General features: G+C 36.6%; 1 long non-coding RNA gene across 1 annotated transcript; it reads right to left on the bottom strand.

Annotated features, from left to right (window-relative positions):
- Positions 1 to 4661: 4661 nt before the first annotated feature.
- LOC126165438 (uncharacterized) lies at positions 4662 to 6026 on the bottom strand. Its single transcript, XR_007535440.1, has 3 exons — positions 5552 to 6026; positions 5306 to 5443; positions 4662 to 5199 (listed from the first exon to the last, which is right to left on the bottom strand). It is a non-coding gene; the product is annotated as an uncharacterized LOC126165438 (long non-coding RNA).
- Between the last annotated feature and the right edge of the window lie 10549 nt (positions 6027 to 16575).

Raw genomic sequence — 16575 nt, 5'->3', positions numbered from 1 at the left:
CTGACAACAGAAATTACAACTGAATTGTTAAAGTATTACTTACGTATAAACGGAAAATTTTATTATTTTTCTTTATCTGAGGTGATGCATTACCGATCTGCATATATGCTGACACTGTAATTGCAACATGCACTTACGAATTTGGCTCTCTCTTTGATCATAAATTTAAATGCCATGATTTTATTAACGGCTGTACGTGCATGGCGTATTTTAACTGAGTAATAAGGTAGAAGCACCAGTTTTTGAAAGTGCTTCAGTCTTTGATACGAGACAAGAAATACATTTAAATGAGACAAACACAAAGGCCAACGTTAAGGCTCCTCTTAAATGCATGACTTGTATCATTTGGAAGTTAAGTCTAGTACTAATATTATATTGGAATGATCCATGATGATGTAGGAAGTGAAGGAACTTGCTGAAAATAACATCGATCACAGCTGTTAATTTTATGGTTGGGGTGTCTTAAAACTGTAATTTTCCAGTCTGACACCCAAACAATGACTGGTACCATGGTTTTATTTTAAAATTGAATTCAAAACATGTCAGTGTGCAAAATTAATTACACTATGAATTATAACCATGGAATTTTATTTCTGTGAATCTTGGTTCCAGTCTTTGAGATGGTGTCTGTCACTGGAATGACTGGTTGTCAGTATAGGGCCCAAGCAAAAACCAAACCTGAAACTGAAAGCTGCAGAAGCTGGCCAGACAGGCACCCCAATGGCTGCTACAATCTGTGTGAGACAAGGGTGTCATTATATTGCAAATTTAGTGTAAAAAGTTCCATATTGTCTGAATTTGTTCTATACTGACAGGACATTCTAGTCCAGCCGAGTTTCTTATCTGCAAAAGTACACTGGCCAATACCAGTGACACAAAGGTAGTGCCAAATTACAAACTATCCGGTAACAACAGAAGTATTGCTGGACAATGTACAGTAAATAATATGTAATAACCTGAGGAATTCAGAATTGGTTTGAAGAAATAGAACAGTATCTGGAAAGAGAGTAACATTCTCTCTGTCCCTCCCTCCCTCCGCCATGTTTAGAGTATTCCTGTAATAAATAGCTAATAGCATACCAAGAACATAAGGGTGTCACAGTGGAGATTTGTTTTCTGGTACAGACATCTGATACCACTATTCCACAGCAAAACTTACTTTCAATAGGTGTGGTACCAGTGCACTCCCATAGGATAACAGAATATTATGTCCTCCAGGAATCACATTGGGTACACCACTTACAGCATTAACTGTACAGCAACTACAATGTTCTGTGAGCAAGTAATACCAGTCAGTATCTTTAATTTTAACATAACTCTTTACTCCAATAATTACCTGCTTTTACGTGTGCTTGTACTACAGGTTATTGGTAAAGCAAATACTAATTGAATAGGTCTTCACACTTAATACTTACCAGAAATTCTGAAAAAGTAAATTGTTTTATTACTGTATCACCTGTATGGTGAATTAAGAGGTGCTGATTGGTTTCTTTGAACATTTAATAGAAGCCTTCTTTTTACCTGCTATTGATAAAGAGCCATTCCAAGTTCTGTACAGAACAATCTCTCCCATTTTTCATGAGGTTTGTTATTCTATACACTAATATTGCTTCTTCTAAATGGTAAATAATGCATTCAGACATTGTTGGTATTAAAGGTAATTCATGAAATAAATTATATTTAAATCAGAAAATTAAAGGTTACACATGGCACATGAAAAGTACTTTGCTACACACATGTATGTACAGATTCCAAATTGTCTGTGAATTTGAGTTACAAACTTTTTTAAATAGAAATATGAAGAGCACAATACTTTGGGCCTGCAACAACTCAAACGTAAAATACTTTAGTTCCCTATGGGTAACTTTGTTCTACACGTGACTCGTGCAACTGCTTTCACTCTTAATGGAAAACTAAATGGTTTATGTTAATGTTAACTAGCAAAAAGTGTAACCATTGTTACATAATTTCTGTGAAGTAAGATTCCTTAATGTTAATTCCTTCCTTTGTCGTCATAACTTCAGTTCCATGTGGGACATATGAACTAACAAAATGAAATGCTTTTATTACTATGAACAACAAAATATTTTTAACATTTAGTACACAGTTCAAATCAGCAAAAAGTGCAACCGTATAATTAAGGTAAATCATGAAAATTAGGCATGTAACAAGTACTGAAATTTCCTAAATTGCCAAGTGCAACTGCAATCACTGTATTCTGTACTTTGTAGTGCTAGAAAGATAATTCTATATGATTATTTGCATTCTCCCCCCCCCCCCCCCAACACAGGAAAATATAATAGAAAGACCTCCTAGCAAAATAAAGACAAAATTCAGAGAATTAGGTTTCGCCTGACTCAGGCTCCCTTATTCTAGAACGGTTCTAAAGTAAAAAGAATGCTTACGATCAATTGGAACATTGTGTTCATTCTAGGAAGTATTAAAACAAGAATTGACAGAGTAACAATTTTATTGCTCTTATGTTGCAGAGTATCCACAAACATTGCTGTTTGAAACATAGGGCCACTGCATACTCCATTAGATCAAATTCAAATTAACATAGTTATTGAGGGAAATATTTTCTCACACTGAAAGCCATCTGTCAAATAAGTCTCAGAACTATTTTTTCCATTAATTTCACACAAATCACCTGTTTTTAATGCAAGTGCATATTTTGTAACACCAAACATCTTAAAATAAGCTTATATAATAAACAATTAGAATTTTGTTCCAATATCTACACAGGATGTAAAGAGTTAGTTTTACTTCAATGTGATTCGTCCTTTGAAGTTCATCATTACACAACAACAAATCTATGGACAAAGTAGTTTTAAAAAAGCTGTCAAAATGTCACACCCATCTGCATGGAATGTTCCATTACATAATCTTTTCCAATTTGAGCACTATACATGATTAAACAATATGAGTTCATTTAACTTCTGCTTTATACTTGATTTGTTGTTTAAAATTTTCTCAGCAGACATTTTTTCCCATATGTTTTTAAGCATATGCAGGAGTACAGGGATGCAATCTTACAAACAAGTTGAGTCTGATGTAAGTCCTCAATCCCAATTTCATAATGGTAATCATGACCAAGAGCAGGAAATGGGTAATCTACAAAATTATTTTTAACAGAATGCAAAATCTTGGCCTGTATATATTTCCGTCGCATATCCCCAGCAATCACAACAGTTTATCTGAGTATTCTACAACAGAGTATACGCAGCCACTTGTTTTAACCAGTTCTCCCTGGTTAACAAAATTTACAAATGCATTTTTACTGGCCATATTGGGAAAAGCATAGAGAGCATCACATTCTAATGCAGATTTAACTATTGGTGGCTTCAGTATGTGAAGGCAGTCTTTGCATGTGATCTGCCTTGACAACAGCAATGACACATACCCTGCAGTATAATAGACTATGTTTTGCTTGTAAAATGAGAACTTAATCTTATCATCAAGAAGTGCACACCACTTCTCTATTTCATTTTCTGCAGCACTTTCATCACTTTCTACTACATGCTTTCTTGCATGAAAATCATAAACAGGTGGCAAACAACACACATTAAAATTTGAGCAATTCTCATTCATTACAGTGACACTGTTACCCAAGAGCAACTTTCTCATGGCACATTTGAACTAATATGCATTTGGATTGTTGTTCCAACCACCTCTGGGCCGAATGCAGGAAAAAAAAGCCCTAAGTGATCTTGTGACAGTTTATATGTCAGCAAATACTTCAGAGGAGATTCAACACGAAGCATACTTGACAGAGCTATGTGCCTGACTGATTGCATATCGAAAATTATCCCAAAAGCAAAAGTACTTCTTGCATGGAGCAGCAACGGAACACCAATAATTTTTAAGCTTTTGATATAATTTTTAGTGTCTGAAAATACCAAGCCAATAAGATTTGTTGTCAAGTCTCAGGGGGCTCTTATACCCTTTACCTAATGGATTTCTGGAGTTCAGAATATCAAAAATCTTATCAATATAATACAAAAATTCTACTGTTGCTTCACTTCCTTTAAAATTTGGATCACCAACCCCCCTCAAAAACTCTATACTATTTGCCACACTAGAATTCAAAGTCTGTGCAGCTAATGAAACATTCATTTTTCTATTTACATAACTTATATGTTGTCCTGATAGTTTGTTGGCAAATGTCATACCTTCTTCTTGTTGTACCTTCTTCAGTTGCTCAATGAAATGCCATCTAATAATGCCAGTTGGAGACTCGATAGATACTTCTGCTACAGCATTTATGGCTAACTTAATCATGTGACACATGTCAAAGATACAATAAACATTGTATTTTTCCACAGGATGAGGTAAGTGGCTTTTAAAAACACCCTCGGAAAAATTTAAAGTACAGCCAAGTGTTTATATTTACCTTGCAGCCATCACATGTAACACACCAAACCCTAAGGCCAGAACTATGCAGCCTCTCAAAGCAGATTTTATCAGTGTGTCCTGATTATTTGCCTGTACACTGTTGATAAAGAAATATGCAATCGGGCATTTAAATTTGTCTTTAATAGAGACAAGCATGAAAGTCAGAGCCTCAGATGCCTCTATTACTTCTTTTGACTGAGAAACTTCCCCACCATAGTAAAAAAAAAAAAAAAACCTGTGTATTGCTTAGTTCCTCGGTCCCAAACTACTTGCTTCCTAATTGCCATACTGTCTACAATTAGACATGAATCGCTGAACTGGTCCCTTACAATTGGGTTCAAATCAATGTACTTAAAAAAAATCTTTTAAGAAGCCAGGTTCACAGTCTACACTTTCCACCCATTTGGAAATCAATGATTTATGGGGCAGAGGCATTAATTTTTGCTGGTGAATAAAAGTACGTAGTCATCACAAACATTTTCACATTTTTTGTGTATCTATTACCCTTTGACGAGAGAGAGAGTTGTTCACTAAATTGCACACTAATTCCACTTGTGTTCCTTTCTGATGATAGAGGAAATTACGTAACTTCTTAGGAAGATACTTCTCCTTCAATGAACTTATGATGTCATCCATGGAAAATACTTCCTTCTCTCTTCTTCTTAGTTTTTCACAGACGCACTTCAGTTTACGTTTTAATTCGTGCAAAATGTCTGAGAAAAAATTGCAAGTTTCGGTCGCCTTGTCTTCCATTTCTACTTTCGACTGTATACCACAATCAATTACTGAAGAACCAACTGTACTCTGAAACAAAGAAATAATTTCGTTATATATGATTGAAATAACTCAAGGCCTGATGAAAAAATATTATAAGAAAACTTTGGGCGTGTGAAAACATCCTTATACTAACGTTTTTGACACAATTCGCAGCTTCTGCATTGGATAATTGGGACATGCTTTCCACGGAAGAATTCTCATTGACAACATTCTCCACGCAATCAGTAGGTTCTGCAGCGGGCAAATCGAGCACAGATTCTATGACAGAACGCTAAAAACAAAAATATGGACCTGTATTACAACATTGCTTAGACCTATGTAGCCCATTTGTGTTCGTACGAAATAAATTCACAAAAGTAAAAAGAACACACATAGCAACCTCAAATGGAGAAGCATTCGTTGTCACTCAAAATCCTAACAACATGTCATCGTGGCTGTTTATTTGGTGGCATCAAATGAGTCGGAAAGTCAAAAACTGATGGCACTGCTTCGGGTTTGAAACCGTTTCTTCCACGTTGCAGGGCTCACTATGTAATCATCTTGTCGGAAATGGTTTCCGCAAAGAGAACTGCAAGACGTAGGATTAAAACCTTTCCGCTTCACGGAAGTAATACACTTCTTTAGCAGCTCTGGGTGCTTTAGAAGAAACCTGTTCAAAAACATCGAATTAGCAAACGCACTAAGTCTGTATTTTTATCGTATTGTACCGGTAGTCCTATTACCTGTGAAATGCTAAGTCACTTTCCTTACTCCATCGCTTCGTACAATTGAAAGCGGAACAAGAAATCACCATTTCGATAATACTTAATTCCTTATACACCGTACTGACCGAGAGAAACTTCTTGCCAAATTCGAAAATGGCGGTCAATACAGACGACAGTAATCAGCTGGTAGAGCCATCTATCGGTAAGTCCGGTAGTTGAGCATCCCTCATTTCGCTAGCTTTAGACGCCTGTCCGATCCACTGTCAAAGATGTTATGGCATCCGTTAACGCATCAAACTTGTTTGTCAAATTCATCCTTGTCTAGCCTCGTATTTGTCAAACAAGCCCGTACATGCACAAGCAAAGTGTCAGTTTAACTCTACTTTGAAGCAGACGCTGTTTGTATTTCGACAGTAGAGAGAATGGCCACAAACGCAGACAAAGCAGTTCTGGCTTTGACACTGTATTCAAAGAAGAAGAACGAAACACTACGCTGATACATGGAATGGCTTAAAAAGTGATTTACCGTACTCATGGAACTCTGCAAAACGAAATATTACTCTCAGAAGCTGATGATTGCGTCAACTATCTTCGAATGGGCAATGAAACCTTTAATAATTTGTTACGGCCCTCGTGAAAGAGAAAACTTGCTTGTCAAATGAGCTCTTATGTAGCCACTGCTGTATCATGCAAGTCTGTAAAAGTACCTACACAGTTTGTTAATTTAACCTTACTTTTGAAGCAGCTGCTTTTCGTGTATGCTGTTTTTTTACTAGTGCGAATGATTAAAAATCCAGATCAAGCACTTCTAACGTTGACTCTGGCACTGTGTTTAAAGAAAAAGTAAACAAGGTGCTGGTTTATGGAACGGCTGAAAATGAGAAATATTTACTTGAAAACCTGTTCAGGGAAGTGTTACACTCAGAACCTGGGTAAATTCCAAGAAACGTAGCATAGCGAAGACGCGACCTGCCTTTGAGCGATATATTTCGGACGCACCACTCTCGAGGCGGCAAATATGGATACCGTTTTCAGCTTTGGCGAGAGCAAAGATAAGTGACGAACGTTTTGTAATAAGGCTATTTACGAAAGAAACTTCATATATTTTACTCGTCGGGCACGTCTCCTGCGTGGAGAATTACGCGAATGGTGTAGGCAGCTAGGAGCAATACTTTTTTCGATAGCCAGTATACACTCTAAATATGTCCCTCAGAAATATCGGCTGTGTCGCACACTGAACAATTTTTTAGGAAGCTGTAAAATGGGGAAATATAGATACTGGAAAATATATAGTTCATCTCGGTCTCCTGGTCTACTTTCTGTCTTAATTGAGGATTTCAAAGACTTCCGTAACCACTCTGTATTCTGGGTACGGACCTATGTATGGTACATAAATGCGAAATCGATGCCTTCTTTTTTCAAAGTATTATAAGACTTCGCGGTTTTAGTTACAGCTTTGGCGCCTGGCAAAATGGAGTGCTTTGTAAGAGGTACTGAAGTTTTCTTACTCCTAAGATGTGCTCGAAGTATAAAGCACTTGCTAGGTTCTCTTCGAACACAACCGAAAACCCACATATGCTCTATTTCATATGTTAGAAACCGTCATTTCCCTTACCTCTGAGTGTCGATATGTCAATAACCAGCTTGTACGCTGAAACTCTCACCACCCATAGGGACACTTTCATTCGTGACAATAAGCGTAGCAGTCTCAAAGAGTACTCACTGACATTTCAGTTTGCGATGCAGTGGCTTGTAACGTGTATGCTTTTACCCAGCACAATACTATAATGATGCTCTCCTCGATCGCCAATCGAGGTGTCAAATCATGGAAGACTTTTTCTTGCATTTGGTGGAGTGCGACTGAAAAGGGACCTCTGACGGTCTTAGAGTGTGTCACACACGTCTCCCCATGACAGAGGACGTAATTCCTCAGACTGCGGTTTGGCAACAACCCATAGCTCCAATAAAATTGTAAACACTTGTCTACACTACACAGTCGATGAATAATCACCATGTGAGACTATTCGGTAATGTCCAAGAATGATTGCCTATCGAAATCGCGGGGTCCAAACGATACATATCGAACGTGCGATCGGAAATCGATCATGCGGTTCTGGTGGCCGGCCATGGAGGTAAGAATAGAGGGAGACGCCGTGACGTCACAGCTGTGAAGCTATGTGAAGCCGAGGGTAGCAATCTCAATCCGACCAAAACATTGCTGCTGTAAGCTTGTGTGCATAGGCTTGTCGCTCGCTTTTGGAAGGATTTTGCGCTATTAAGGTGACTTGTGTGGTGTTCGGATGTATGAATCGTTCTGATTGTGATGTGAAATCGAAGGGAATAGCATTTCATGTGTAAGTTGTCTCGTTAAGTGTGATTTTACAACTTCATTGTGAATGAACGTGTGCTACATCGGTACTTGTACTATAGCGTGTTTTTCTTCTGTATGATTTTAGATTTCCTAAAAATGAAAGTCGGAAAGCTCTGTGGGAGAATGCCGTGAGGAGGAAGAATTGGCGTGCGTCTAAAGGGAGCACTATATGTTCTCAGCATTTCCAAGAAGAGGACATAGACCGAACTTCCCTTTCAACAGTAAGGCTCCGAGAAAATGCTGTACCATCAGGTTTCCCTACACACCCAAAACATTTGCAAAAGTTATGTTAATTCAAAGAATTAAATTCTTAGATTTCAAGTTCACGTTTCAGTATAATACGTACGTATCGTCGATAATCGAAGTGTTGAGTAACTCACTTTGTCTTCATCATGTAGTAAATTAAAAGCTAACACTAAATTAACTGGCGTAAAGTATAGGCCTAAACAGGACACTGTGTAGATTTGCCATTCTATGTACCGTATTTCAGTAAATATTGGTGGTAATGAACAGTGTTTCCCAGTAGTGTAACGTAACTGAAATGTCCCAGTATGTATTACAAACAAGATGTATTTATGGGGCTTTGGAGGGAGGGTATAGCTAACTTAGTTTTCAGTTTCTATTATTTAATTCGCGATACACGTTTATTACTGAATTAACAAAATTGTATCGTTTACATTGAAGGCTAGCTATTCGTAATATTACATTAAAAACTATTTTTAATCGGAAGAAACGCGGAATTTCGCCTTTACGAGATTTTATTTTAAACAAAAACTTTGAAACAACCAATCTGATGACGTTACATGCGTATATGGTGCAATTATCTACTGTAATACACGCAGCGCTATAGCACACTGGCAATGTTTTGGTCAGAGTGTCATGGCAGCGAGCCACGCCCCCATGGCTTCAAAACGTAGTACGGCTGGGATATGTAGTGTCATCTCCACTTATTCTTACCTCCATGTGGCCGGCGTTATGAATATGTTTACGTTGGTCACTACAGCAACAACAAAAGAAGAGCGTTACAAAAATACTTGTAATTGCAAAGGAGACGACTTACCTTACTTGGCGTCGGTGGTGTCGTAATGTGGAAGAGTCGAACCATGTACTCTTCCTGATACTCGTTCGTATTCCGCACTGTTCGCAATGAAATTGTAACGGCATTTCAGCATCGAAACTGTTCTTATGAAGTTCCACACACTTTGCTCCACCACAGTCTAAGCGTCCCTTCTTTCCTCGTGTGGTAGTACTCCATATTTACGACAAAACACTAGATAAACATGGAACTAGATTCTTCCATGTGAGAGAATCTGCCGAAGACACATCAAGAACACCAGACATCCTACTCACAAACGACATAAATCGTCTGGGTTTCCCTAGCAACTCACAAATAATTTGCGGAGGTATGTAATTTAGCAACTAAAGGAACGACGGAAGAAAGATAAAAATTACGTTCACAAATAAATGATCACAATGCTCGCCACTGGAGTCGCATGATCGATTTCCGATCGCAAGTTCGATATGTTCGTTTGGACCCAGCGACTTCGATACGAGATCATTCTTGGAAATTACCGACTATTCGAACTTGGTTCTACACCAGATGCAGTCGTCACTATAAACTACGTTATACAGCGTTCCTTACACAACGTTGAAAACGATATCCATGCTTGTCGCCTCGAGAGTCGGGCGTTCGATATATACCGCTCAGAGGCAAGCTGCGATTTCAGTATGCACGCTGCTTAAAATTACCAGAACCTGACAATTACATCAACTTTATACGGGTGAACAGGGAAATTTCAAATAACTCTTTTGGAGTCAATTCTCCCTTACACTGAAAAAAAAGACACAAGTACGCAAAAATTTATACTTTTCTACTGTGTCCTCTAATAACAGTTCCTTAAAATATCACAATGTGGAAACAAATAGCCCACATCGTTCGTGAAAGAAATCGAAAACTTCGAACTTATTTTTTTTCACTACAACTACATGTTGTATGTTATGCGTAGAATGTTGATTTTCGTCATAACCTCTTGCTGCATAATATCTGGCTGAAAAAGAAGAGACACAGCTATGGTTTTTGTAATTGCCAATGCTCTTTTGTTTTTATGTTTGATCGCCATGTCCACAGTTGTGGAAACTCACAATACAATGAGATAAATTGTAATAAAACTATTTTACCTTAAGGACATGCGGCGAAACACTGACACAAACAACGTCTGCCATCTTGCCAAACTTTCCGCCAACCCAAATTTCTCGCAACGACCATCTAAGCTTGATAAACACTTCAAACAGCACCGCACATGGTAAATTGTTTGACAAATTATTTGATTGTGGGAGAGGAGCTTTAAGCTGCGTCCACACGACAACTCTTTCCTATTCAATTTGGCACATGTCCTTAAAAATCTAACCGTGCAGCTATATGTGCGCATTTGTGCATGCTTAATTTCCTATAAATGGAGCCTTTTGGTGGGAATCTTTGTGCTTTTTAGCAGAGAAAACGCAGCTGGGGCCTACGTGTGTTTCATCTGACGAGTGTTGACTAAAAATGAAGCACACTAACATTTACGCATTATAACAGACATGAATAGTACTATGGATGGCACTTCTAAACTTTATTTGACTAAAAATTTGAGATGTCATGTCTTGAGCGTCAAGTATTAGGTAAAAGGTCTCCAATCATTTTACTGTAGAGATAAGTTTCAGAGCAGGGAAATGGAGAAGAATCAGCCAAAAATTGTCGAAAAGAGTATATGAAAACTGTGGATGAATATTCATACACAACTGAGGAGCCTAACACCAGAACAAATAATCAGGTGGGGGGGGGGGGTATGTGTACTAGAAATAGAAATGGAAGACATTGGTGATGCAAAAAATACAAAATTGGAAAACAAATCCCCCATTCTCCCATTCTAGTGGATTCTGGCGTCTATCGAATTCCCCAATTTGTTGAGTCAGAGGATGTTAATCTGTATTATAATATCTGTATTATCAAAGTTGTGTAAGCAACTTTTGTGTTAAATAAAATACAAATGACACATTAACAATTAATTAACCTTCAGATGATGACTAAGAATCTCCCTGAGGTAGTTCTCAGTTTCAGGAATAATCACTGAAAAGCTTTGTACTGAAATGTGAAATAAATAGTGTGACCAATTTATAAGTCGCCAGTTAGTAGCTAATGACCACTTTCTGATATTTGTTATCAAAACATTGTTGTTATATATATTTCTTGTACCCTTGTTATTTAGATACTTTTTTAAGTTCAGTCATTTTTGATTTTTTCTTTTTCTGACGGCTTTTCATCACAGTAAACTCAGCACAAGCTCCAAACCAAACAAGGGGAGTCATGAAAGACTGCTTGTGCACAAGAACGTACATGCGTTCTTTCCACAAATTTTTGTACACACCCTTATATTCCTGCACATCTGCAATTGTGCACAAGGAAAAAGGTATCGTGTGGGCATTAATGACAAGGTAAATACATTGTAAATTTAGCTTTACAAACCATACACACTCATGGCATGGCACTGACTGACTGTTGTACAAATTGTTGAGAGTACTCTCGACACTGTCGACACTAGCGATACAAAATATATTACATACCAACATGCATCATTACATTTATATTACAATCATTTTACACTCAACATTCCTTGAAATGTTACTAATTTAACCTGCTCAAAGGTGTGGTAAAAAATGTCTTCTAGATTGTTTTCTGAGTTTGCCTTATAAATTCCACTATTCTATATATATAACATCCATTCATAAAATGGTATCATACTGTACTTCAGAGTAATTTGAAGTGTTTGTAAATTTACGATAGTTTGCAGTATCCCCCCTCCCCCCCAGAGCGGGTAGTCTTCATTTACTTTAAACTTCCATCGGTGGTAGCACTGGCACCTTCTCACTAGTAGCTTTCCTTCTCTGAACGCTTTCTATTGTTGTGTGCTACAGTAGCAACACGATTGCTCTTGTCGAGATATTTGCTGATTGCTCAGTTTGATACACTGCGCCCTTCCCCATTACATTTCAACAGGTACTTTCTTTGATTATCAACATAACTTAGTAAGTAGTAGAAATCTAATTTAGAATGTAAAATGCACTTACATTCTTTTTGGAGCTTTTAGTCGTCTCTTACAATTGTCTGAATATCAAGTATCAATTTGATACACCACACCAGATTGCCTTTTTTTATAGGAATTTTATGATTTTAAGTGGGATATACTTCATGATGGCAGACTACAGTAAGACATATAACCTCCTACACCCAAATCATGTTGCAGAAATCCAAAATATGCTATTCCAATAGAATAATAATGAATTTCAAGACGATTTTGAAGACGAAATGGATACAGATGGTGATGACGTAGTTGAATTTCGGCCAGAAGATTCAGAAACAGAGGAAGACGACAGTGAAGACGACGAGGAAGTACTTGAGGTAAACGGCCATTACTATATTGGAAGGGAGAAAGAGACAAAATGGAATAAAGTTCCACCATCACAGAGAGTACGATTCAGGACTCTCGAAATTATCTGGAAGTTATCTAGACCTATAGGTGTGGCAAAAGCAGCGAGAACGCCTTTGGAATGCTGGAATTGCCTCACAGATGGCAAAATATTGTCTATTATCGTTTTATGTACAAATCAGTATACTGAGAATGTTAAAGCTTCTTTCCAGTGTGAGAGAGACAAATAGACATCATTGAATTAAAAGCCTTCATCGGTATCTTATTTTTAACTCGAGTAACCAAAAGTAACAGACAAAGCTTAGAGGATCTGCCGGACACTGATGGGGATGGCATTGAGAAATTTCACCTCATACTGAACGTAAAACGTTTCAAATTCATTATGTGATGTCTTAGATTTGACAATTGTGCAACTCGCAATGATAGGAGACCATCAGACAAGTTAACAGCGGTTTGGGAAATGTTTTCTATATTTGTACAGAACTGTGAGAAATCCTGTACCTCGGAGACAATGTTACAGCAGATGAGAAAATGGAAGGATTATGTGGAAGGTGCAGTCTTCGCAAATATATACTTAGCAAACCAAACAAATATTTGATTAAGATATATGTTCTTGTGGATTCCCAAGTATTTTACCTGTATCATTTGGAAATATAAGCTGGGTTGCAACCAGATGGATTAAATCACGTAAGCAATAAACCTTCTGATGTTGTTCTGCGACTATGTGAACATATTTATCAGTCTGATAGAAATGTGACTGTAGACAACTGGTTTACTAGTCTTGGCTCGATAGAAGAGTTATGGAGGAGAAATCTTCCTTTTGTTGGAACTATGAAGAAAAACAAGCGTGAGATTCCTCTGGAGTTTGCTGCAAGTAAGGGGAGGGCTGCCAACAGTTCACTTTTTGGCTTCAAGAAAGGATGTACTCTAGTTTCCTATCTTCCTGAAAAGGGGAAGTGTGTGATCCTAGCAACAAGTTTGCATGTTGATAATTCAATAGATGCTGACATTGGAGATAAACTAAAGCCATCGATAGTAAAATTTTATAATAGCACCAAAGGTGGAGTCGACACTATGGATAAGTTGAACACTTTGTGCAATGTTGCATGAAACATGCGCCATTTTCCATAGTTGTATTTTTTGCAGTCATTAATATGAGTGGAATCAATGTACAAGTAATCTATTGTGGCAACAATGAGAATTGTATCAGAAGAACAGGGTTCCTGAAACAACTGTCTCATTCATTAGTTCTATCTCACTTGATTCGAAGAAATTTGGGCACCACAGGAGTTCATTCACAGGGATCTTAAACGGAGGCTACAACATTATAGGCCAATGTGTGAAGATGAAGCAGAAGATGAAAGCAGAAAAGGAGAAAAAACAACTGCAAGCAAGAGGAAAAGGTGAAATACCTGCACAGTAAAGAAAAGACATAATGTGTCAAAAGCCAGTCTGTTTGATGCACATTTAACCTTTTTGTTCTGACTGAGGTAAAATTCCTCATATGTAACTGAAGTCCAAAAGAGGCGATGATATAACTGAATAAGTAATGTTACCATTGTTATTGTGCTATAATGTCATTTTTGGCTTTCTGTGAAGATATGTCATTTATAATATGCTAATTAATGAAATGTAATAAAGAAGCAAGTGAAAAAAGGCATTGTTATCATTTGTTACCACAATCCAACACTGATGAAAAGAAATCTGAATGAATAATATTTCTATTGCTGTTGTGCTCTTATGTCTTCTTTATCTTTCTTTAAATATTTTTTAATTTATTATGTGTTTTGTTAATGAAATTTAATAAATAACCATGTGCATAAGCGATATGATCAATTTCGTAGACAGTGCCTGATCTCATTGCGAGAAACACTGCGCCTGACAGAAGGTTAACATCCTCATCAGACTTTCGGTTAAAAATATTCAAACTGTACTGATTTAATCTCAGTCCCAGATTCTGACAATGTTACATGCTCAGCAAAAGTAGAAGAAGTTTTGACACTTTCTTGTTTCTTTCCTTCTCAAAGTGTTAAATTTGCAAATTATCTAATTACACAAACCGATTTAGACTTATGATCTACACAATCAATTATCCATAAAATACCCATACAATCACCAGCCCATTCCTCATCTACAAAATAATTTAAAAGATCAATATTTTCAGTCTTTATATATATTAATTTTGAAATCTACTCAAATAGTTCACACTATAATCTATATCTGGCCATGTTCCTGAGCTAGTGTACAGGAAAGCACATATCAAGTTCCTGTACTTAATATCACGAGTTGCATCATTTATTGGTTATAATTCCATTGGTGTATTGTACAACTCACGATGTCCAAGCTTATATTTTTTAGCTAGACTCATAATATTAATTTCCTGATTAAGAGTTATTACATTTTTTGCATAATTAAAGTCGATATTTATCCCAAGATAACTCTTTTTACATGCAATTCTTTCATACTGTATTTTTCATTCCTTGTATACTGGCTTTAGTTTTACTGCAAATTAACAAATTGTCTGTCACAAGATTTTCAGTTGTCAGTACAAAAAGGTAATAATCATATTTACTTCTTCTCAAAGCTAGATGTAAAAAAAAATTCAAACAATCATAGCTCTCTGAAATTATTTAGTGCCTCAAATAACTTACAAATATGCCTGTTTCATCCTCATATCTTCAAGATTGTATTACATGAATGTCAGAGAAAAGTTTATCATTTAGAAATGCATATGTCCACCAATTTGATCTATAAAAACTAAGAGCTTTTGACAACAGTATGACAACAAAAGTTTCAATGTTTGCATCATCACAACTAGTGAATAAACATAAACCAAAATTTATTTTTGTTAAAAGCTCCTTACAACTAATCTTGCTTTACGAATGTTATTGATTTCCTTGTAAAAACCCTCTTTCCATAAAGAACATTTACACTCTCTGGTTTAATTACTAGTTACCAAGCTTCATATTTAAGTGAGCATTCAAATTCCTTCTCTATTGTTTGTTTCCAAGTTTTTTATTCAGTGCCCCCTCAAAATTTTCTGTCAGTACCATGGAAGCTGACGCTCTCAACTCATATTCTTCTCCTTTTTTATGATTGCTTGAACCCCTTCAACACCTTTTTCTTTTATTTGCTCATTTCAGGTTCATTCTCTATGCTTTTGCACTCAGGATCAAGTTCCTTTAGATCACCATAACTGATGTCTTCTTCACAATATCAACATGTCTGGCAGTGACAACATTATTGTTAACCAATAATCTGTACCCAGTTTTACTGGAATCGATTACAATTCCCAAATATACTTTACAATCCCACATGGACAGTTTCAGGTGTTCTGGTACATGTACAATAACCCTACTTCTATACAAATTTAAATATTTAACATTAAGTTTCCAAAATAATATCTCATATGGAGTTTTTTTAATAGCATTAGCTGAAGTTCTATTTTGAAGGCATGCAGCCGTACAAACTATTTCACTCCAAAATCTCTTATCTACAGTAGCTTCAGCTAACAGATATCATGACATATCCACATTAGACCTGTTGTATCTTCCATTTAAGTCACATACATAGCAACGAGAGCTATTTAAAATGATTCCTCGTATTTATGTATTTCTTCTAATTGCCCTACCTCCATTTCTTAATACTTTTAACAGTTAAATTTTCAGTTTCATTAATTCATTCCAGAAAACAATCATAAACTTGACATTTAGATTTGGTAGTTTAGATTCAAGCTGCTTTTCTATAATCACCATTAAAACTGAGGAAGTATCTTTCCCCATGCACAACATGATTTCCGAGAGATGCATTAAAAGCAGCATGAGTAATCTCTAATGTATATCTTGCTTTATTCTACTGTTTT

The sequence above is a fragment of the Schistocerca cancellata genome, chromosome 1 (genome assembly GCF_023864275.1).
Source record: "Schistocerca cancellata isolate TAMUIC-IGC-003103 chromosome 1, iqSchCanc2.1, whole genome shotgun sequence".
Taxonomy (NCBI): Eukaryota; Metazoa; Arthropoda; class Insecta; order Orthoptera; family Acrididae; genus Schistocerca; species Schistocerca cancellata.
The sequence above is the reverse complement of the archived record's forward strand: the minus strand, read 5'-3'. Positions and strand labels throughout refer to the sequence as shown.